At 53.2% G+C, this 23,294-nt stretch overlaps 1 protein-coding gene and 1 non-coding gene across 3 annotated transcripts in view; both read left to right on the top strand.

Moving 5' to 3' along the window:
- ZDHHC14 (zinc finger DHHC-type palmitoyltransferase 14) overlaps window positions 1–23,294 on the top strand; it is a 252,365-nt gene that overhangs the window by 78,227 nt on the left and 150,844 nt on the right. The gene's annotated exons all lie outside the window — the stretch shown is intronic.
- On the top strand, window positions 21,512–21,587 carry TRNAD-GUC (transfer RNA aspartic acid (anticodon GUC)). The gene has a single exon. It is a non-coding gene; the product is annotated as a tRNA-Asp (tRNA).

Genomic DNA, 23,294 nt, shown 5'->3' with positions numbered 1-23,294 from the left:
AGAAGCCGGTGGCTCCACGCGGCATGCCCACCCAGAGAAGTTCCTTCCAGGTGAGGGTGGGCATTTCGAGTGGATAGGCTCTTAGATGTAAAGTAATTCTCAAGTTGGGCAGATGTTTGCTGGAACTTTGTCCCTCTCTCCAGCCCCCCCCCCCCGCTTTTATTGATTATATCTAAAAAAAAAAATACACGACTGATAAAACATTTAAAACACTAGTAAGCATATATTTTAAAAATCAGTAATAGAAATTCAGTTCGTGTTGAACTATTTCACCGTTACAGCCGCAGGTAGACGTTGAAAATCCTCCTTCATTCTGGCGGTTCTGAGGTTTCTAGAGATTGATGAGACCGGTTCCCTGCTCTTGAGAAGGCTGCAACCCAGAATGTTAAGTTTGTATGTATATTTTATTTTGTTTATTTTTTAATTGATTTTTAGAGAGAGAGGACGGGAGAGCGAGAGAGAGAAAAACATCACTCTGTTGTTTCCCTCAGTCGGGCCGTCACTGGTTGATGCCTGTACGGGCCCTGGCCGGGGATAGAACACGCAGCCTCTGTGTGGCGGGACGAGGCTCTAACCGCTGAGCTACCCGGCCAGGGCCCGTATGTATGTTTTTTTTTTTTTTTTTTTGTATTTTTCCAAAGCTGGAAACGGGGAGAGACAGCCAGACAGACTCCTGCATGCGCCCGACCAGGATCCACCCGGCACGCCCACCAGGGGCGACGCTCTGCCCACCAGGGGGCGATGCTCTGCCCCTCCGGGGCGTCGCTCTGCCGTGACCAGAGCCACTCCAGCGCCTGGGGCAGAGGCCAAGGAGCCATCCCCAGCGCCCGGGCCATCTCTGCTCCAACGGAGCCCCGCTGTGGGAGAGGAAGAGAGAGACAGAGAGGAAGAAGAGGGGGAGGGGTGGAGAAGCAGATGGGCGCCTCTCCTGTGTGCCCTGGCCGGGAATTGAACCCGGGACCCCTTGCACGCCAGGCCGACGCTCTACCACTGAGCCAAACAGCCAGGGCCCTGTATGTATGTTTTGATACTCGTACCTGCATAACTTTGGTCTTACTTATCTATTCTGAATAATTCCTTTCATCTTGTAAACAATTCATTTCTTTTCGCTTTCTACTCCTGTGACTACATATATAGTTCACTGAGACCAGGAATTGTTAAATTGTTCTTGGTTTTGCTCATAGTGGTGTTCAATATGTACTGTATTATCGACTGATTTAAGGATCACTTCTACGCTTCAAATTACATTTATAACTTAGAAGTAGGTTTTAGGGTGAATGTATGTGAAACTACCATTTGTCCAAACTCCCTGCTTCTTTTCCTTGTTACTATAAATGAAGATTTATGAAAAATAATTACGTTCTCTTCTTTGCCTCTTCGAATTTACCCATCGGCCCCAACGCTTGGTGGCTCAGAAGGAACTTTGTCAGGCTCTCTCCCGGTTCCTGGGCTGGGTGTGTTTGGCTGGGGGGCGCTTTGGGGTTGGGATAGTTCGAGCCCCTTCAGTCTGGCGTTGACCGAGCGGGAAGCCCGTGGCCCCGTCAGAGACGAGGGTGGCTCCCATGTGGCTCTGACCAGAGCAGTGGGGTGGCCGGCTGCTCTCCCTCTCCGTGGGGCTCCTTCATCTTCTTCATGGCTGGTGGTCTGGGGTGTGGGGTTCCTTCGTCTTCTTCATGGCTGGTGGTCTGGGGTGTGGGGTTCCTTCATCTTCTTCATGGCTGGTGGTCTGGGGTGTGGGGTTCCTTCGTCTTCTTCATGGCTGGTGGTCTGGGGTGTGGGGCTCCTTCATCTTCTTCATGGCTGGTGGTCTGGGGTGTGGGGTTCCTTCATCTTCTTCATGGCTGGTGGTCTGGGGTGTGGGGTTCCTTCATCTTCTTCATGGCTGGTGGTCTGGGGTGTGGGGTTCCTTCGTCTTCTTCATGGCTGGTGGTCTGGGGTGTGGGGTTCCTTCGTCTTCTTCATGGCTGGTGGTCTGGGGTGTGGGGTTCCTTCGTCTTCTTCATGGCTGGTGGTCTGGGGTTGTCGGATTCCAGAGGCAGCATTCCAGGAAACCAAAGCTGCAACCGCGAGGCTTCTCGTGTCTTAGAAATCGCAGAAAAGACTTCTGTCCCATTTCCTTGAACAAGTAAGTCACTAAGACCAGCCCAGATCAAGGGGGGGACAATTAGGTTTTATCTCTCAAAGCAAAATCTAAAAGTTTTTGTAACCACCCTTAATCTACCACATGACATAGTAAACAGTAGTGGGTTTTCTTTTCTTTTCTTTTTCTTTTTTTTTTTTACATTTTAATGATTGCTGATTGAGTTGGACCAGTGAACAAAGGGAGACTTACTTTTGTTTTAGGAACCACGAAGATGTTCAGTGCTCCCACATTACCATGAAATCGTAGAGTATGGCAGTCTTCGACTGCGCCTCTACTCCACTCGTAAGCCGAGTTGAGTACAGGTCCCGTCTCTCTGATTCGTGAGAGCCTTCCTGAGAACTGTCTCCTCGAGAACAGGACTCCTGGGGAACACAGAGGGCACAGTGGATGCAGGAAAGACGCCCACGCCCATGAAACCATAAGCACCCTCATAACATTTCCCCCTGGAACTCCAAACACTGTGCAATGAAATAAGCCAGGCTAGTTAGAGCCCTTCTTCCTGGGAGGGCCTGCTCTCAACCACGACATCCAGATAGTTAGCGTCGTTCTATTTAGCAAGAGTGTATAAGAAACACAGCCCAGCAACACCCTGCCTCCTCCCAAGAGGAGCTGATGAGCCTGTGTGTATAAGGGAGTGAGTGACAGGGGTTGTACCCTGCATTGTCACCCACAGCCTGACCCTGTCAACATAAGAAACTAGCAAACCTGACTGACCAGGCGGGGGCGCAGTGGATAGAGCATCGGACTGGGATGCAGAGGACCCAGGTTTGAGACCCTGAGGTTGCCAGCTCGAGTGCGGGTTCACCTGGTTTGAGCAAAAGCTCACCAGCTTGAGCCCAAGGTCGCTGGCTCGAGCAAGGGTTTACTTGGTCTGCTGAAGGCCCACGGTCAAGGCACATATGAGAAAGGAATCAATGAACAACTAAGGTGTCGTAACGAAAACTGATGATTGTTGCTTCTCATCTCTCTCTGTTCTTGTCTGTTTGTCCTTATCTATCCCTCTCTCTGTCCCTGTTTTAAAAAAGAGAAAGGAAGAAACGAGCAAACCTGAGACTTTTTTTTTTTTTTTGTATTTTTCCAAAGTGAGAAGCAGATGGGGAGGCAGACAGATTCTGCATGTGCCCGACCGGGATCCACCCAGCATGCCCACCAGGGGGCGATGCTCTGCCCATCTGGGGCTTTGCTCCACTGCAACCAGAGCCATTCTAGCACCTGAGGCAGAGGCCATGGAGCCGTGCTCAGCACCTGGGCCAACTTTGCTCCAATGGAGCCTTGGCTGCGAGAGGGGAAGAGAGAGACAGAGAAGAAGGAGAAGGGAAGGGTGGAGAAGCAGATGGGTGCTTCTCCTGTGTGCCCTGGCCAGGAATCGAACCTGGGACTTTCACACACCGGGCCGACACCCTACCACTGAGCCAACTGTCCAGGGCCAAACCTGAGAACTTTTATAAGTATATTTGAGGAAAAACTAATGACAGTTGCTGGGAAGCAAAATATCAACAGATTGAGAAAATGCTCCCGAAATGGCTGTTTTCCCACCTATTTTTACGTAAGAATCAGAGTGTAATGCGTGAAGGGGGTTACGTGAAATCCACTGGCAATCGATCACGGAGGCGGGAGAAAGCAGAGGGGGAATCTCTGGGATTGACGGAGAGAAAGACGAATAGACACACACCTCGGCGGGCGTAGGGCATGAGGATAATAATGAGGGGTTTGTGGTCTCCGCTCCGCCTGTGCCCTGAGAGGTCTGGGGAAGGTTACTCCTCCATCTCAAAGGCCCGTCCTTTTACATCTTAAGGCAGGGGTCTCAAACTCGTGGCCCGCCTACCAATTTTGTGCGGCCCGCAGACTAATCAAACTTCGTGGATTAGTCTGCGGGCCAGTCTGCGGGCCGCACAAAATTGGTGGGCGGGCCGCATGCGGCCCGCGGGCCCGAGTTTGAGACCCCTGTCTTAAGGTATATTATCAAGTATGTTATCATAGATGCAAAAAGACAACAGACAGGCTCAGTTAAGGCAAAGACTGACCTTTGTTAGGGAAAAGTATGGTCCTAGGACATGACTCCCCACCATGAGCTGCTTTTAGAGCAAGGGTCTCAAACTCGCGGCCCGTGGGCCGCGAGTTTGAGACCCCTGTTTTAGAGTGTTTCAGTTGTCTGACCATCCTACCTCTCCTGAGCTTGTCATGTTCAGTATGTGGCCCTTTCTTTTTCTCTCATTCACAACCCAAACAAATGTCACTCCTCAGGCAGTGTTTCTGGGCAGCTGTGCCCTAGATACCCCTCACATCACCCCCTGAAGGAGGCATAGAAGAAGCGGGTGTCACAGCCATTTTGGAAGTCGAAGGACGTCACCTGAGGCGAGATAAGCCAGGTCGGGCTGTGGTAACAAACACCGTGGAATTAGAGTGACTCAGGACAACAGCAGTCTGTTTCGTACTTGAGCGACATGACCACTGATGTCAGCTGGGATTCTGCTCTAAGCTCCTTGCTCTGGAGCCCAGGCTGATGGAGAAAAAGTGACCTCCAATGTTGACAGCCATGTGTCAGGAGAGAGCGTCTGGAGGGTAACGAGATGCTCTGGCTGAGAAGTGACACCCATCACTGCCACTCACAACTCATTGGCCAGAACTGTGTGTGTGGCTCCACCCACCCACTCACTCACCCACCCACCGGGGCCAAGATAGAGCCTCCCAGGTGCCTGTAGGGGGGTGGGGTGAGCTGAGAATGTCTGGTAAACAGCTCTAAGTCCACCACAGGCCTTTGACAGTATCCCTCCCGGCCCTCTTCCTCACTGTGGGTTACAACCGGATGGTTCTCAGTCAGAGAGACCCTGACCCCCACCAGGAAGCTGTGTGACATGTCCCCTCTATAAAAGGGAGACTAATATTACTTTGAGGGGTGTTGTTGTGAAGCACTATTTTATAAAAGTTACGGTTTCTGAACAGCCAAAAAAAAAAAAAAGGTCCAATATTCCACTGTCTTTCAATCCTACTTTCCCCAGATAAGCTAATATCTGGGATTCTAGTCTAAGGGTGCAAAATCAGTACATTTTAAAATGCAATTATATATGGTTGAGAAATTGGGAGGAACCAAAATGAAATCGTCAGTCATAGAAGAGTAATTAATAATGATACACTGACTTTATAAAGTGTTATACAGCCAGGCCCTGGCTGGTTGGCTCAGTGGTAGAGCATCGGCCTGGCGTGCAGGAGTCCTGGGTTCGATTTCTGGCCAGGGCACACAGGAGAAGGGCCCATCTGCTTCTCCACCCCTCCCCCTCTCCTTCCTCTCTGTCTCTCTCTTCCCCTCCCGCAGCCAAGGCTCCGTTGGAGCAAAGTTGGCCCAGGCGCTGAGGATGGCTCCATGGCCTCTGCCTCAGGTGCTAGAATGGCCCTGGTTGCAACAGAGCAACGCCCCAGATGGGCAGAGCATCGCCCCTTGGTGGCTGTGCTGGGTGGATCCCGGTCGGGCGCATGCAGGAGTCTGTCTGACTGCCTCCCCATTTCCAACTTCAGAAAAATACAAAACAAACAAACAAACCCCCCCAAAATGTTATACAGCCATAAAAATAACAAGGAAGATTATATAACAACGTGCAAACTGCCCAGGATAGTCCATTGATTAAAAACATATTAGAAAGTTGTAGATACTCATTTGACCACAAGTATGTGCAACTAAGTGCAGTTGAATAAAGACTGGAAATAAAAATGCCCCAAAATGGCAGGTGCCGTAAAATTGTAAAAATACAAATGTTCTTCCATGTTACTTACATCGTTTTAAAAACTTTTACAGACAGAAAAAAACTGAGACAATATCCTAAATGCATTCATTTACATATGCAGATTTATTATGAGAAACTACCCCATGGTTGACGGAGGTAAAAATACCACACAGATTATCTTCAGCTTCTGAACCCAGTGGAAGAAATGGGGTCAGAGATAAAAAGAAACGTTTTTAAAAAGCAAAAAATAATAGAGCATCATGCTTAGGCAGCAACATGTGTGCACACACCGAGAGTGATGTCTTCCAAATGTGAGTCAGGCTAGAAAGTTTTGCCACGTGAAGAACTGTTCAGGAGTAGAAACCTCTTAAGATCCGGAGCTGGCCCGCCTGGACAGCGTAGTGGACAGCCCACCAAACCTTTGGTAGTTATTGGGGGGGGGGTCGCTATGTCAGTCTCCCATAGAGACAGGAAGGACTGGTGTGTGGGAAAGGCGTCTTTTTCATTCTTATCATTTTGGGTGTGTTTGTGAGATGAGCAAACAAGACTTGGGAAGCATTTCGCTTTAAATACTTGCATAGTTTGCATGTTGCAAACTGGTGATTTCTGCGTCTGCTGGAATTCTGGACCCGTGCCGCCCCCTCCTGCGGAGCCCCACCCCCACCCCAAAGGCACCTGCTTCTCCCCCTGAGCCTCCCCCCAGCTGGGATTTCCCCTGCACATCTGGCTTCCCCAGGGGATTCCAGCCTCTGCAGAAGTGGTTTCTGCTGGTGGGTGCCCCCTCCTGTGAGGAGGGAGGATTATCACAGGAAGGCTCAAGAATAGCTGAGGAAATGGCTGTCTTTGTGCAGAAAACAGAAGCTGTTTTGCTGAGCACAGTAGCTGTAAACTCCCCGGGGAGAGAAGTCGTCCTGAAAGCTGGAGCTGGGGAAAGAAACAAAACTTGAATTGTCCCGGCCTTTGAAAGCACCCCTCCGAGCCAGCTGCCTCGTTTTGTGGCCAGCGCTTGGAGATGCTCAGAGACCCTGTGTGTCTGTCCCCTCATCTGTGAAGTGGGCGTCACTGTGGTGCCTCCCTCCTGGGTCAGAGGCAGCGCTGCCCAGGAAGCGCTCAGCGTGGTGCTGTTCCTTTCCTGAGTGGAGAATGCAGATGGCACTCCTGCAGGTGGGCACAGGGGCTGAGCACTTCCTGTACTGCCCTGCTCACCCCGCCACCGGGTCAGCACAGCTCCTGTCCCCAGCGGGGCGGCGGGATCCACCGGCGGAGGCCCTGGTTCCTCTGGTCCTCAGCCCAAGCCCTCTGATTAGGGAGTCGTGGTGGCTGACAGTCCGGCTGCAGGATCCAGCATGGACAGTGTGTGCCCCGAGGCTGCTGGCCCTTCCGCCTGGAGGAAACCTGGGGCTGCTCATCCAGGCCTTGAAACCACTGCGCCTTCGACAGGGCATGTGGCGTGGATACGGGCCGCGGTGCGCCTTGCGCAGAGAGAGAAGTGTTTAATAGATGGACGCACGTGTTTCCAGGACCAAGAGCTGCAGTTCCTGCTTCGACCTCAGACTATAACTGCAGGACCCAGCACATAAGAGGAGTGGAGGTGTTACCGGACAGGGGACCTGGCCCTTCGGATCTCCCTGGGGCCAGCCGGTAGTGTGTAGGTAACTTCATGCAGGAAAAACTTCACACCACGAGTCCAGGTGATTTTGAGAGTGTGTTTATTAAAGCTGGGGACAGTGAGACAAGGAGAGGCCTAGAATAGCAGGAGCACCAGGGGAGAACCCGAAGAGGCTACCTCAGCTCTCTAGACGCTCATGGGAGAGAAGTGGGCCTACTCTGGGAAGTCAGGGAGGAGGGGGCCTTTGGAGACAGGCTCGGGGGCTAGCCCGGGACAGGCTGCGGCTGCTCGTTGCTCCGCAGCCCGTAGGGGATGCACGCCTGTGGGGGAAGGAGGGAAGAGTAAAGGAGGGAACGGTGTAGACCTGCTCCCAGGAGGGAGAATGCCTGCTAGGTCCTTGGCCCTTGATGGTCTGTTTGTTTTTTTGTTTGTTTGTTTGTTTTTGTATTTTTCTGAAGCTGGAAACGGGGAGGCAGTCAGACAGACTCCCGCATGCGCCCGACCAAGATCCATCCGGCATGCCCACCAGGGGGCGATGCTCTGCCCCTCTGGGGCGTCGCTCTGTCGCGACCAGAGCCACTCTAGCGCCTGGGGCAGAGGCCAAGGAGCCATCCCCAGCGCCCGGGCCATCTTTTGCTCCAATGGAGCCTCGGCTGCGGGAGAGGAAGACAGAGAGGAAGGAGGGGGGGTGGAGAAGCAGATGGGCGCCTCTCCTGTGTGCCCTGGCCGGGAATCGAACCTGGGACTTCCGCATGCCAGGCCAACGCTCTACCACTGAGCCAACCCGCCAGGGCCTGTTTGTTTGTTTGTTTGTTTTTTAATTGATAGAGAGGACAGGAGGGTAGGAGGCAGGCAGAGAGAGACATCAGTTTGTTGTTCCACTTATTTATGTATTCACTGGTTGTTTTTGGTTGTGCCCAGATGGGGGATAAAACCCCCAGCCTTGGTGTAGCAGGACAATGCTCTATGAACTGAGCTACGGGGTCAGAGCTACTCCTTTGTTTTTGAGGGTTTTTAAAAGCTGGGAGTGTAGGGAAAGATTTCAATAGAATTCTCATCAGCTTCTCCAGGTGTGTTCTTTCAGGGTCTGGTCAGCCCCAGGGCAGGGGGCATTAGTCATGGCAGCTGGTCCAGGTCACCCACCTGGTTTTGCTGCTTTTTTGGGCCTGTAGCTAAAATATAACCGAGGTGTTATCTCTGGGGAGGTGACTTTCTGTGTCCAGCTGTCAGTTAGTTGCTGGGCCAGTTTGTGTGGCTCTGTCTCTGTTTCCCCGTTCCACTTGCCAGGAATTTTCCTAGTTTCTTACAGACCTTCCTCAGAGGCTTGATTCTGGGAGTAGAAAACACAATTTTAATGCTAGAATCCACATTTACTATGTAAATTTAAAAAAGAATCAATCTAGGGGTGATTTTCTCTTGTCATCCCCGCTCCCTAGCTAGGTGGTACTTCTCTGAAAAGCAATCAGAAACACATGCTCTAGCAGTAGCGCGTTTGAGAAACTTATCCCAGGAAAGTGATGTGCAGGGTCCCGCTGGAGAGGCAGGTGCGTGGTCCTTACAGGTGTAGACAAAGGGCTGCTTGGCTCTTCGATGTGGACCAATCAAGTAGCAGGTTTATGCCTGACTGCATTGATCAGTGTGCCGGACCACGTCACCGCATGTCACTCTTCTGAATAATTTTAATGCATAGTAGGCACTGTGCTTTGAAAAGCAAAGACAGCAAGATGATAGGCGCTTTTAAAATCCGTGGCCCATTTTAAGAGTAGTATTCACTTTTTTTGGGGGGGGATTTTTTTTCCCGAAATGAGAAGTGGGGGGGACACAGTTAAACAGACTCCCACATGCGCTAGACCAGGATCCACACAGCATGCCCACCAGGGGGTGATGCTCTGCCCATCTGGGGCGTTGCTCTGCCGCAACCAGAGCCATTCTAGTGCCTGAGGTGGAGGCCATGGAGCCATCCGGCAGTGCCCAGGCCAACTTTACTCCAATGGAGCCTTGGCTGTGGGAGGGGAAGAGAGAAACAGAGAGGAAGGAGAGGGAGAAGGGTGGAGAAGCAGATGAGTGCTTCTCCTGTGTGCCCTGACCAGGAATCAAACCTGGTACTTCCACACACTGGGCTGACGCTCTACCACTGAGCCAACCAGCTAGGGCCTATATTCACTTTTGATTTTCAAATATATTCCTGTGAACCCATAAATGTAGAAAACCCCCAAGTTACATATCAAGTATATATGTATTTCAAACTTATCTGTATCATAAAAAAAGAAACTTACTTGACTAAACGGTTCTTCTTAGGCAAACATTGGCAAAGATGGGTTATGATAAAAATAACTTTTCAAATAATTATTTGAGATCTCTATCTCGGGCCTAGATGGAACCCCAGCCCAGCACTGGGTCACATAGCTGTGATGTGTTTTTACATTTAGGAAGATGTCATACTGCCTTTTGCCTCTAGGACCTTGGTCATTTATTTGTGTTGCTGGAACAGACAAGAAGGGCTTCTCCTACTTTTTTCATTAAAATATTAGGAGTTCTATCATACTGCCATACGAACGGTACTAACTTTCTTTTGACTCAGGAAAAATAATGAGCAATTTCCTATTGTGTCTTGGTGCTGTGAGTCTTATCCTTGTAGACATTAATTAAATACCCTTTGCTGTGCAGTTAAGATATCTGTCTATGTAAATCAACTTGATTTTAACACAGAGCTGTAAAGTAATTAAAACAGTTCAGTGCCACATCCTGGATTGATGAGACAGGAGACCGGAGACCGGACAGTAAGGAACGAGAAAAATCCCTTGGCAAGCGGCGTGGGGAAATGGAGATGAACTGATGGGCAGTTTCCAGCCAGACACAGAAGAGCACCTCCCCAGAGACAACATCGAGGCCACAGTTGTAGCTCCAGGCCCAGAAAAGAAGCAAAACCAGGTGGGCTACCTGGACCAGCTACAAGGACTAGTGACCCGCACCCCCTGCCCTGGGGCTGGCCAATCAGTGAAGACCAGGACCCTGCCAGGGCACACCTGGAAAAGCAGATGAATAGCCTGTTGAAATCCTCCCCTACACTCCCAGTCTTTAAAAGCCCTTCAAACAAGGGTGCTCACCTGGGCCTCTCCCTTTCTCCTTCCCCTCTTCTTCCCCCTCAGGTGAGCATGTCCCAGACTCTAAGGGTCCCCAGGAGACATGCAGCCAGTGGAGCGATGGGCAGAGGCAGCTCGGTCCAGGCCAACCCCCTGAGCCTGTCTGCAAGGCCCCCTTGTCTCCGACTTCCCAGGGCCGGTTCACTTCTTTCCCTGACGGTTTCCAGGGAGCCGAGGGGGCCCCGCCTAGGTTCTCCCTGTCGCTGCTTCTTCCTTCGGCCCTTCCTTGTCTCACTGTCCCCAGCTTTAATAAATGTACTGTCAAAATCACCTGGACTTGTGCTGTGAAGTCTTTCCTACACAAAGTCAAGAGCCCTCACTCACACTAGCGGTTGGCCCTAGGCTGACCCAAAGGGCCAGGTCCCTGTCCAGTAACCAGAAGGTCCTCATCCAGGAGCGTATCACTGAAGACCTTTGCATTAAACATGTGCTCAGGAGTTTTATCATGTGTATAATATATATAGCATATGTGTAAGTCATGAAGCAAGGTGATAAAATGAATACTCATCAACCCACCATCTAATCTAAGCTAGAACTCGCCGAAGAGCTATGCCTCTCCAACAGCCTCACGACCTTGGACCTTTCCCCAGCGTTGGCCACAATACTACATTTTACTTTTTCATTATAGAAGCTAGATTCAGATTTGAGACGTCCATTTTCACATTTTGTTCTCTTTACTCCCAACCATTTTGCTGAAAGTGACTTTCTAGGAAGTGGACGATGTACATGTTGACCAGACTGGTTTACACTAGCCTCGTGCACACGCGCGACCGTCCAAGAGTGGTGCCGGAATCATTTCTGGGGCGGGCCCACGAAGGACACGGTTGGTTTGGATCGTTCCTGTGTACCAGCCTCTGCTGCCGGGCACGGACTGAGTCACAGATCCATTAGAAAGTTTAGCTTGGTACCCTTCACGCTTACAATATGGAGTAAATGCTTAACAGTGTTTGTTATATTTAATAATAAATGCTCATAGAAAAAATGTAGGTGGAAGACGTTTCAGTCTCATTTAAGATCAGTTTGAGTATGTGAAGTCCACTGTGTATCTGTATATAGTAATACAGGTAATGTATTTTTTCTAGCTATGAATTATGACCGATCTAGCAAGTGAGTCAGATCTAAGACCCCTCTAATCCAGCAGTTCCAAGGGGTAATCCCTGTGGAGGCATAATGTCAGCCCCCTGCTCTGAGTGGGAGACCCCTCCTTCCGTAATCCCGCTATACCCCATCTGTCTGCAAGGCGGCGTGGACCCTGGAGCACAACTTTCTGATTTCAGGTCCCCGCTCATCCACTAACCGGCTGTGTGATCTTGAGCAAGTTACTCAACCTCTCTGTGCCGCAGTTTCCTTTTATGGGAAATAAAGCTATAGTACTTCCTTCATAAGGGTGTTTAAAAGCTCTTAGAACCATGATGGATACATCCTAAGTAGGCCGTAAGAATTTGTCGTTATTTTAGGTGTCTAAAGATTTTTTCGTATTTTGTTGCCCCTTTTTTGGGAAAGCACTTCCTAACCCGGACACCCAGCAGGGCAAGGAGGGCTCTTCCTCTCAGGGCTCGGGAAGCTCCTGTCAGGGACTTGTGTGTTCAGAATGAGTTCCCTCCTCCCTCGCCCTTTCTAAGCTTTCCTGTGGCTTTCTCAGAAGCTGTCTGAGTTGACACAGATTTTTAGCACCTGCTTTTGCCTCAGGCTCCTGAGCTCAGAGGAGGTTGGTTTTTATTCTTGAAGTATAAACAGAAGTGGCAAGGAGATGTTTACCTTCGAACCTGCTCACCTTAAGAGGACAAATATGTCAAGGAGAGAATTCACTCAAGCCCAGATACTATGTGTATTAAGCCGGGTTGCCCCCGGGGCAGGCCTAATGGGGCCCTTACTTTTCTCCTGGACCTCAGGTGTGATGAGGGAAGACTGATTTCCACAGGGAAAGTGTAAGGCAGGGATTCCCGCCCCGTGCGTTGAAGGAGACGGGTCCTTACCGAGTTAGGTTGTGCTTGGAAAGGAGGAGGACAGAGAGGAAGCACCAGTGTTGTCAAGGGGACAGGGAGCTTGGTTGGCTGACAGCTGCTCGGGGGTCACCAGGATGGAAGGGAGCAGCCCAGCTCCTGGCTGGGAGGCAGCACGAGGTGGCAGAGGGCAGGCCGCCGGATCCTGCCCTAACCGAGGCTGCATGTGAGCATCTCACCAGTGTCCCAGCGGTGAGCACCCCCTCCCAGTGAGCACCCCTTCCCAGTGAGCACCCCTCCCAGCATCCCAACACTGAGCACCCCCTCCCAGTGAGCACCCCCTCCCAGTGAGCACCCCTTCCCAGTGAGCACCCCCTCCCAGTGAACACCCCCTCCCAGTGAGCACCACCCCCAGGGCCCCAGTGCTGAGCACCCCCTCCCAACATCCCAGCGCTGAGCACCCCCTCCCAGTGAGCACCCCCCCAGGGCCCCAGTGCTGAGCACCCCCTCCCAGTGAGCACCCCCTCCCAGTGTCCCAGCATTGAACACCCCCTCCCAGTGAGCACCCCCTCCCAGTGTCCCAGCGCTGAGCACCCCGTCCCAGTGACCACCCCCTCACAGTGAGCACTCTGTCCCAGTGCTGAGCACCCCCTCCCAGTGAGCACCCCCTCCCAGTGTCCCAGTGCTGAGCACCCCCTCCCAGGGAGCACCCCCTCCCAGCGTCCCAGTGCTGAGCACCCCCTCCCAGGGAGCACCCCCTCCCAGCGTCCCAGAGCTGAGTACCCCCTCCCAGTGAGCACCCCCCAGGGTCCCAGTGCTGAGCACCCCCTCCCAGTGAGCACCCCCCAGGGTCCCAGCGCTGAGCACCCCCTCCCAGTGTCCCGCTCTCCATTAGAGAGAGGCCTCAGTGCAGTATAAAGAGTCAGGGCGAGCCCGCAGCCCCCAGCTCTCCCAACTCTTGCTTTGACACCTGGAGGAAGCATTTTGCTTCAGTAAAACGGGGCTCTCTCTGATGACCCCTTCTCTGCCTCTGCCACAGCTTGCTGTGAAGAGAAATGATCTGTTTTGGATGTGATGGGCTGTTGGGGTCCATGGTGGACCACGGGTGGATGCGGGGTAAGGTCCCGTGGATAGGGTGCAGTGCGTGGTGGTACCAGTACTGGTGGGCCCCAGGATTGCTCTGAATTCCTCCCAGCCTGCTTGGAGAGTCTGCTTGGAGCCTGCTCCTCCACTGTCTGGATCAGACGCTCTTGAAGGGCCCTCTAAGGGAAGTGGTCTAGGAAGAGCCCTCTGGGAGGCCGTTGCAGCATCCTTCTGCACCCAGCCCTCCTCAGACGGAAATTGCACTCAGTGTTCCTGAGTCTCCTCTCCTTGGTTTCCCTAATTCTGCCCACACTTTAATAAGCAGACTCCTTCATTAAACTGTCTGCAATCACCCCTTTTGGGGTGCCTGATGTTTTTCCGGGGACCCTGATAGACATCAAGTAGGAGGCTGTTGCGATTCTCCAGATGAGAATTGTACCGGTTCGGCCAGGGTGTCATCAGTGGGGCAGAGAGGTTTGAAGGTTGACTGTCGCTTGTTGGGTAATGACAGTGGCCACCAGCACAGGTGACTGTCTTTTCAGGAGAGGCAGTGGGACTTGGGGACTTCTTCTGGTTTCCTGACCTTGAGTTCCAGCAGACCCATCTCCTCCTCTTCTACTGAAAGGCACACGTTATAACTCCGTTCTTGAGACTCCTTCCCGAGCTTGGAGCCGCACGCGTGTATGTGCTTGAAACTCTGTGTCATGCTGGCGTGTCTTTCAACACAGTCTTGTTTGGGTTGCGCTATTCACGTTGCTTTGAACTGATCTCATTGCTTAGGAACAAGAGTGGTGAAAAGAACAGTGTTTGTAAGTTCTGCGTGAGGTTTGTGTGGTTTGTACGAGTTGAGACTGGCCTTGTCACAGTGTTATTTATCCTCCTGCCTTTTCATGTCACCGTGTGGACGTTGGTGACGGCAATGCAGCCACGTGCCACATAACAACGTTTGGTCCGCAGCGGACTGCATGCATGACGGTGGTCCCATGGGATTATAATGGAACTGAAAGACTCCTCTCGCCTCGTGACATGTAGCTGTCCTAATGTCATAGCAACAGTGCACTACTTATGGGTTTGTGGTGATGCTGGTGTCCGGTGTGTATAAAGGCTACAGTGGTGTATACAGTGTGCCCTAGGCCTTCACATTCATTCCATTCACCCCCCATGTCCTCCGTGATGCACCCAGAGCAACGCCCAGATCTGCAGGCTCCACTCATGGTAAGTGCCTTATTCAGGTATTGTTCCATTGTTTTATCTTTTATACCATATTTTTTCTGTACCTTTTCTATGTGTAGATACACAAATACTTATCATTGTGTTACAGTTGCCAACAGTCTTTTCAGTAGAGTAACATGCCCTGCAGCTTTATAGCCTAGGAGCAGTGCAGCCCAGCTGGGTAGTAGGCTAGACCATCTAGGTCTGTGTAAGCGCACTGTGATATTTGCACAACGATAAAATCGCCTAATGATGCATTTTCAGAACATATCCCTGTCATTGTGATGCATGGCTGTAATTTCCATCCTAATAATTGAACTAGTCCATTGAATCTGGGTTCATTGCTCATTTATTGCCCCATGAGGGCAAGGACCTTATCGTATTCATCGCTCCAGTGCCAGCCCTTAGAACTGAGCCTGGCACATGGTAGGGGCTCAATAAATATTAATTGACTACATGTAAAAATGAGTTGGCCATGAAGCACCCTCGTACGGGGGGTTGACTTACGACTTTCTATAATGCTCACAATCTGTTCCACGGACTGTGGTGATGCTTTCATCACACAGAGGGCGCTGGCTAGGGAGGGGACCGTGCAGAGGTGTCATGGAAACTGCTTTTAATAATCACCGCGACTTTCCCACCACAGCATAACCAGAATCCCAGAGAAGAATTGAATTCAGAGAATGAATCTCAGTGAATTGATTAAGCTAGACAAACTTTTTTATTCATAACTTGACTAGTTCTTGGCATTTAACACCCCTACCAAACAAACCTACATCACAACACTCACGAAATAGTGACTCATAATCTGATCTTCAAATTCTGGGAGTTGGCGTTTTCTGGGAAATTATGCTAACACATAAACTTGGCCTCTGATAAGTAGCCGACTGGAAGTGTTTGGTTCGAATGCCCGAGCAGAGTGAGGACGAGTGTGTGGAACATTCTAGTGTCTGTGTTTCATTTGCTGTTCCTCCCTTCAAACCATCTACATGAAGGTCAAGCCAACCAACACCCTCTTCACAGACCTCAGGCTTCCCAGCCTCACTGGCCTGAGTGTTGCTGTTGGTGTGACCAGTCCTCCCTGTTCTGGAGTCAGGATTTGATGACATCTAACGACCCTCGGAATGAGCGCTTCGAGTGAGATGAGGTGGTGTGAGGATGGACTCCGGCCCGCTGCCAGCGCGTGCTGACTGCGTTTGGAATCACAGTTCTCTGTCTGGGCCGCTCTTCCAACCCGAGCCTCTGGCAGCGCTCACCAAACTGCAGGGACGACCTTCTGTGATCAACTCCTTTTTAGAAATACTGCTTTCTCTCTGTGGACATTTCAGTGTGAGGTTGTGCCTAACAAAACGGCACTTCTCACACGCAGCGTCTGACCGGGAGCGTGGGGCAGTGCACGCCTGTCCGTGACGTTCATCTTTATAAGAAAACTACTAACACGGGATGAAATAGACTCTTTGAGCATTTTTTCTTTTTCTTAATTGGTGACCTGATTTGTTTTATATAAAATCACAGTGGGAAAATGTGAGAGTGAATGTACGCTTGCAGTCATCATGATGATGAGCCTTAATTGAGATGTAGTACAACCCTTAAAGCGTTTCATGACAATTACCAGCTAATTCCTAGATTCCCTTCCACTATCAGGGCGATTATTAGAGTTCCGGCCGAGACGACATACAAGAAGTGGTCCGGGCAGCGGGGTGTGTGTGTGTGTGTCTGTGTACTCTAGTCTCCGTGAGGTCCGGGCAGCGGTGTGTCTGTGTGTGTGTGTGTGTCTGTGTGTGTGTGTGTGTCTGTGTGTGTGTGTGTACTCTAGTCTCCGTGAGGTCCGGGCAGCGGTGTGTGTGTGTGTGTGTGTGTGTCTGTGTGTGTGTGTGTACTCTAGTCTCCATGAGGTCCGGGCAGCGGTGTGTCTGTGTGTGTCTGTGTGTGTGTGTGTACTCTAGTCTCCGTGAGGTCCGGGCAGCAGTGTGTCTGTGTGTGTGTGTGTGTCTGTGTGTGTGTACTCTAGTCTCCGTGAGGTCCGGGCAGCGGTGTGTCTGTGTGTGTGTGTGTGTCTGTGTGTGTGTGTGTACTCTAGTCTCCGTGAGGTCCGGGCAGCGGTGTGTGTGTGGTGTGTGTGTGTGTGTGTGTGTGTGGTGTGTGTGTGTCTGTATACTCTAGTCTCCGTGAGGTCCGGGCAGCGATGTGTCTGTGTGTGTCTGTGTACTCTAGTCTCCGTGAGGTCCGGGCAGCGGTGTGTGTGTGGTGTGTGTGTGTGTGTGTGTGTGTGTCTGTGTGTGTACTCTAGTCTCCGTGAGGTCCGGGCAGCGGTGTGTGTGTGTGTCTGTGTGTGTCTGTATACTCTAGTCTCCGTGAGGTCCGGGCAGCGGTGTGTCTGTGTGTGTGTGTGTGTCTGTGTGTGTGTGTACTCTAGTCTCCGTGAGGTCCGGGCAGCGGTGTGTGTGTGTGTGTGTGTGTGTGTGTGTGTACTCTAGTCTCCGTGACGAGGCCAGGCTTCTTTATTTGGGGGGACTGTAAACTGCATGACTTACTGTTCTCTTTATTTATTTCTATTTGTAATCTGATAAAACCTTCCCATGTGATGAGAAATCCAAAGGCACCCATGGCCAACGAACCCAAGCGAACAAACTGGAGCCAGAAGCCCTCTCTCTGAAAATCCCTCACTAGGTGATGAATAGGGACAGCGAAGCTGCTAGAAACGGGAGGACTTGCTTCGTTTTAAAACAGTGTCGAAGTTGGAATCGTAGACCCTCAGACCTAGAGGTGAACGTGAGGCCCTAACTCCGGATAGATTCTCCTTGGGGAGGTCTGGGCCTGGGGCGGCCCGGGGTGCTTGCTTTCTGCAGCTGGACTGGATCCTCTGCGCTGCGGGGCGGGGCAGGGCTGCCCTCTCTGCAGAGTGCCCGGACACACCCTGGGCAGCGGGGCTGCTGTCCCTGCAGAGCGCCCGGACACACCCTGGGCAGCGGGGCTGCCGTCCCTGCAGAGTGCCCGGACACACCCTGGGCAGCGGGGCTGCCGTCCCTGCAGAGCGCCCGGACACACCCTGGGCAGCGGGGCTGCCGTCCCTGCAGAGCGCCCGGACACACCCTGGGCAGCGGGGCTGCCGTCCCTGCAGAGCGCCCGGACACACCGTGGGCAGCGGGGCTGCCGTCCCTGCAGAGCGCCCGGACACACCCTGGGCAGCGGGGCTGCCGTCCCTGCAGAGTGCCCGGACACACCGTGGGCAGCGGGGCTGCCGTCCCTTCAGAGTGCCCGGACACACCGTGGGCAGCGGGGCTGCCGTCCCTGCAGAGTGCCCGGACACACCCTGGGCAGAGGGGCTGCCGTCCCTGCAGAGTGCCCGGACACACCCTGGGCAGCGGGGCTGCCGTCCCTGCAGAGTGCCCGGACACACCCTGGGCAGTGGGGCTGCCGTCCCTGCAGAGTGCCCGGACACACCCTGGGCAGCGGGGCTGCCGTCCCTGCAGAGTGCCCGGACACACCCTGGGCAGAGGGGCTGCCGCCCCTGCAGAGTGCCCGGACACACCCTGGGCAGCGGGGCTGCCGTCCCTGCAGAGTGCCCGGACACACCCCGGGCCACGGGGCTGCCGTCCCTGCAGAGTGCCCGGACACACCCTGGGCCACGGGGCTGCCGTCCCTGCAGAGTGCCCGGACACACCGTGGGCAGCGGGGCTGCCGTCCCTGCAGAGTGCCCGGACACACCCTGGGCAGCGGGGCTGCCGTCCCTGCAGAGCGCCCGGACACACCCTGGGCAGCGGGGCTGTGTGGAGGGAGGTTTCCCGGAGGGACTGTGGGAACAGGGAAGTCTGGGGGAGCAGTTCCCTCCTCCGGCCGCTTTCTCTCCCTTTATCACATTTTCCTTCCTAAGCCTGAGCCAACACGTGATTGCTCTGGGGTTCCCCGCTTGTGCATGCGGTAGGTTTGGGGTTTCCTCGCTCTCCCGGCCCATCGGAACCGAGAAGCACGCTTTCCCACGTGGACCGTGTCTCTGGCAGAAGTCTTCAGAGCTTCCGTGGCTGAATTAAAAAAAAAAAAAAAGAGATAAACCTTTTAAAAGTCATAATTTAAATAATCACACCGGTATCTCCCGTTTCTGAATTTTTTCCGTTTTGGCCCTTGGGAAGTAAGGTGACCGTGATTGTGTGCCAGTCGGTGGTATTTATTTGGGTGCTGCCAGTTACACGAGGAGCCCTGGGTGTGTGTGTGTGTGTGACCGACTTCGAGGTGTGTTCCTGGGCACGACCCGGAAACGGAGCTCTCCTGTGTGAGGCTCATCATCGCGTTGTAGCCAGCGCTGTCACTCAGCTTGTCCCCGAAGCCTGGCTGCCCGGCGATACTCGGGGGTCACTCGAGTCCCGCATCCCGGTGAAGCGTCCCCGGGCACGTGTCCCCTGCCTGTGCCGTCTCAGGCAGTGGCCGGGCTCTGCATGACAAACCTCCGCGCAAAGTGAAGGTGGAGGATGGGATGAACGTGCACATCCTTCCGGCTCTGAGATTCTACGGCTCTGACTCTTGCTTTCGGGTGTGTGTTCTCATTCTCCGAGTCAGAGCTGGAGGCATTTATAATTTATATATATTTCCGTCCTCACTCCAGCAAGCATGGAGAGAGCGCTTATGACGTGCTAGGAGCAGGGGCCAGAGGCGGAAGATGCTGACTGCGCTCTCGGGATCGACAGGCGCCTCTGGAACAGGGTGACATCGTCAGTCCTCAGCAGCGTGCGGCTGACGCGCTGGCGTCTCCGGGGAGCCGGAGGGAAGCCCTTCCCAGAGGAGGTCGTGCTGGAATGGCTCCTTGAGGGAAAGATGGGGTCCAGCCGGGGGAGAGGTCAGGCAGGGCTGGAGAGGGTGGGTCAGGCTCAGGGGCAGAATGCGCAGGGACCCAGAGGGGAGGCGTGCTGTGCCCGGGACCATCCTGCAGGTCAGGGCGAGGTGACCGGGGAGAACATCCCTCTCACTAGGTCATAATTAGGGTCAGTGAAGCTGATAGCAATGGGAGGATTTGCTTTGTTTTGAAATAATGTAGATGTTGGAATCGTAGACTCTCAGACCTAGAAGTGAACTTGAAGCCCTAACTGCTGACAGATTGTCCTTGGACTGATTCGGGCCTGGAGGAGACCCCCCCTCCCCCTCTCTCCCTCCCTCCCTTTCTCCCCCCTCTCTCCCCTCCCCCCTCCCTCCCTCCCTCCCCCCTCTCTCCCAGCCTCTGTTCCTCTGTGTTTCTGGCCCTCCTCCCTCCCTCCCTCCCCCCTCTCTCCCCTCCCTCCTCCCTCCCTCCCTCCCTCCCCCCTCTCTCCCAGCCTCTGTTCCTCTGTGTTTCTGGCCCTCCTCCCTCCCTCCCTCCCCCCTCTCTCCCCTCCCCCCTCCCTCCCTCCCTCCCCCCTCTCTCCCAGCCTCTGTTCCTCTGTGTTTCTGGCCCTCCTCCCTCCCTCTCAGGGTGCAGAAAGACCCCTTTGCCCCCGGCCCCGGCTGCCTAGCTGGGGAACGTGGGTCTCATCCTGGCGGTGGACAGGCTCCGTCTCAGAAGGGTTTCAGGCAGGAAGGACACGTGGTTGAGTAGAGAGGTGGAAGGGAGAGTGGCAGCTGCTCTGAGTCAGTGGGTCCAACCTGCTGGGGCGGACTCAGTTCCGTCAGAGCCCTGGACAGAGCCTGAGTGGCATTTGGAGTCCCGACAGAGCTGCCTGGTCTTTCGTCCCCTGTCCACCATCAGCCGTTCTTGCAGCCTTGAACCTCAGCTTCTTTGCAAACCTGTGAGGATGAAAGGAAACCCCAAATAAGGGGGGAAAGTGCTGTCAATCTGCAGTGACCCGAGTCCTCACTGCACGCCCTGCTGACCGTTATGCCGTTTAATCCTCAGAACAGCACTGAGGTGGAAACGCCAGCCTATAGATGCTGACTGGTCCAAGTTTGTAAACGGTGGGGCTCGGTGGAACCCCAGTTATAGCACTTAACCTCTATGCTTACTGCCTTCCAGGAGCACGGGGCCTGGTGCCCCGTAGGGAGTCGGAACTTTCCTCAATACGATGATAGCGTTTGTTATTATTAGACAAGAATCTGAGAGCCAGGAAGGAACTGAAGGAAGATGGCGGAACCCAAGCTAGCAGCCTCATGACTGCCTGGCATGTGTTTGCCTTTTTCCTGGGGCTCCCCCCCCCTGCCCCCTCAGGCAGGCCCCTCCAAGCAGGTCCACCAGAGCTGCTTTCTCTACCCCGTTCCACACCTCAGAGGCTCGGTCAGGTCCCCGCCCCCTCCAGGTGCAGGATGCCCTGAGCTGGGAGCGTGCCCAGTGGGACCTGGGAGTTCACGCCATCCCTTCCCAGGGGAGGGAAGGCAGTCGGCCTCGCCATTCATACACAACCGCCGCCCCCACCCACACCCCGCACCGCCTGGCCGTCCTCCACACGGACTGCTCTCCTTATAGCCTAGCATTTGACAGCCGACTTGCTCTGCAGTTCTGGGGAGGAAGAGGGGTGTGATAGAAGGTCTGGACTGGAAAAGACTTGGCTGGCCTTCTCTCCTGCTCTGTGATTGGACTCTGGGCCGGAGACTCTCCCAGCGTGAATCTCATGGAGCCGGGCTCCTCCTCGACTTGAACCCACGTGCAGATTCCAAAGCATACTCTCTGAGGGTCTTTGCCTCTTGAAATCCACTTCCCGGCCCTCGCCGGTTGGCTCAGTGGTAGAGCGTCGGCCTGTCGTGCAGAAGTCCCGGGTTCGATTCCCGGCCAGGGCACACAGGAGAGGCGCCCATCTGCTTCTCCACCCCTCCCCCTCTCCTTCCTCTCTGTCTCTCTCTTCCCCTCCCACAGCCAAGGCTCCACTGGAGCAAAGATGGTCCGGGCGCTGGGGATGGCTCCTTGGCCTCTGCCCCAGGCATTAGAGTGGCCTCTGGTCGCGACAGAGCGATGCCCCGGATGGGCAGAGCGACGCCCCGGATGGGCAGAGCATCACCCCCTGGTGGGCGTGCGGGAGTCTGTCTGACTGCCTCCCCGTTTCCAGCTTCAGAAAAATACAAAAAAAAAAAAGAAATCCACTTCCCTGGGGCCCAACCAACCCAGAATCAGTGCACGTCCTAGCAGAGGGTATGGAACGCCGGCATTTATATAGGAGCATATATTATAGAATAAGTGCCGTCATCCCGTAAGAAAACCAGAAAATTTTAGCCAAAACTCAGGAAGTATGAATAGCATACCTATTCCTAGGAGGATTTAAGAGCTTAGTTTTCAAATCCTCAATAGTCCCAATGCTTCTTTCACGGCCTCGTGCAGCCTGGCTCTACAGAGAGCCACCTGTTCCTTGCCCCACCCTTCTCTCAGGGGTCCCTGGTCACTAAGGGTCATGTCAGCACTCAGGATGGGTCTGGTGGGGAGACCGTGGCTGTCTGCTGGCTGATTGGACCTGGTAAACTAGGGTTCACCTGTTACGTGGGTTGAGCTTTAACAACAGCACACACGTGTGCCTGGACGGGGGCATCGCCGGGTGGCCGGCGCCCCTGCAGCCGCCTGTTTAATTTCCGTAAACCGGATAAGGATGTGTGGCTTGTCAGCGTGAAGAAGAGTTGCTCCTCGCTTCAGGCTGGTGTGCAAGATCACACTGCAGTTGCTCTCTGTGGTAGCGTCAGGGTGTTCTGTGCACACACGGGGGCTCGCAGTGGGTCCTTCTGTGTCGCGCAGCAGAGACGTTTACAGACTGAGGACGTGAGCAGCTGCCTCGCCCGACAAACGGTCCTCCTGAGAGCTCAGGGGACTCTCACGTCGCTCAGCTGGCTTCCTCTCGTCTTCTCAAAGAGGACTGTTTAGGGTTGAAGTTTTTAGAAAATGGAAACTTAAAATTTTCCATTAAGTTTCCAGTAAGTTGCCGGAGACTTAAATTGTAAAGTAAACCAGATCCAGGAAATAAACTCCCGTGTCACTGGAACAGCAGAAAGTGCACCAGAGAAAACCCTCTGATAAAAAGCCTCGGTTTTTTTTTTGAAATTTGCAAGAAAAAAATGGGCAAGTTTTTTTTAGAAATAAATCTTCCCCCCCCCCCCCTTTCAGTGGCTTTCATTGAAAAGTTAAAAAGTGTTGTTTCGTTATTCTCATTTCTTAGAAGTTTGCATTTTTTAAAAAGCGTTTGGGGGCAGACGTGTGTTGAGGCATGCTGGCGCGAGTGTCATCTGGAATTCGGAATGGGGGAAGGTGTTGGTTCTTAGGGAGGGGGCTGAACTTGGTGAGACTGGAATGCAAGGCTCTGGGTGCACAGTGGCAAGTCTCACTATGTCCAGGATCAGAACGCCTTGCCTTTTTTAAGGTGGTGACGATTTCAAAACATTGGCACAGTTTCGCTTCAGTCCTTACAACATCCCGTGAGGTCAACAGAGCAGATATTTTCTCTGGCACTTTTTAGGACGAGTTCTCGTTGTTTGGACTTCTTCACACACTCAACAAATATTTATTGA

The sequence above is a fragment of the Saccopteryx leptura genome, chromosome 3, assembly GCF_036850995.1.
Source record: "Saccopteryx leptura isolate mSacLep1 chromosome 3, mSacLep1_pri_phased_curated, whole genome shotgun sequence".
Taxonomy (NCBI): Eukaryota; Metazoa; Chordata; class Mammalia; order Chiroptera; family Emballonuridae; genus Saccopteryx; species Saccopteryx leptura.
Note: the sequence above shows the minus strand (reverse complement) of the source record. Positions and strands in the feature narration are given on the sequence as shown.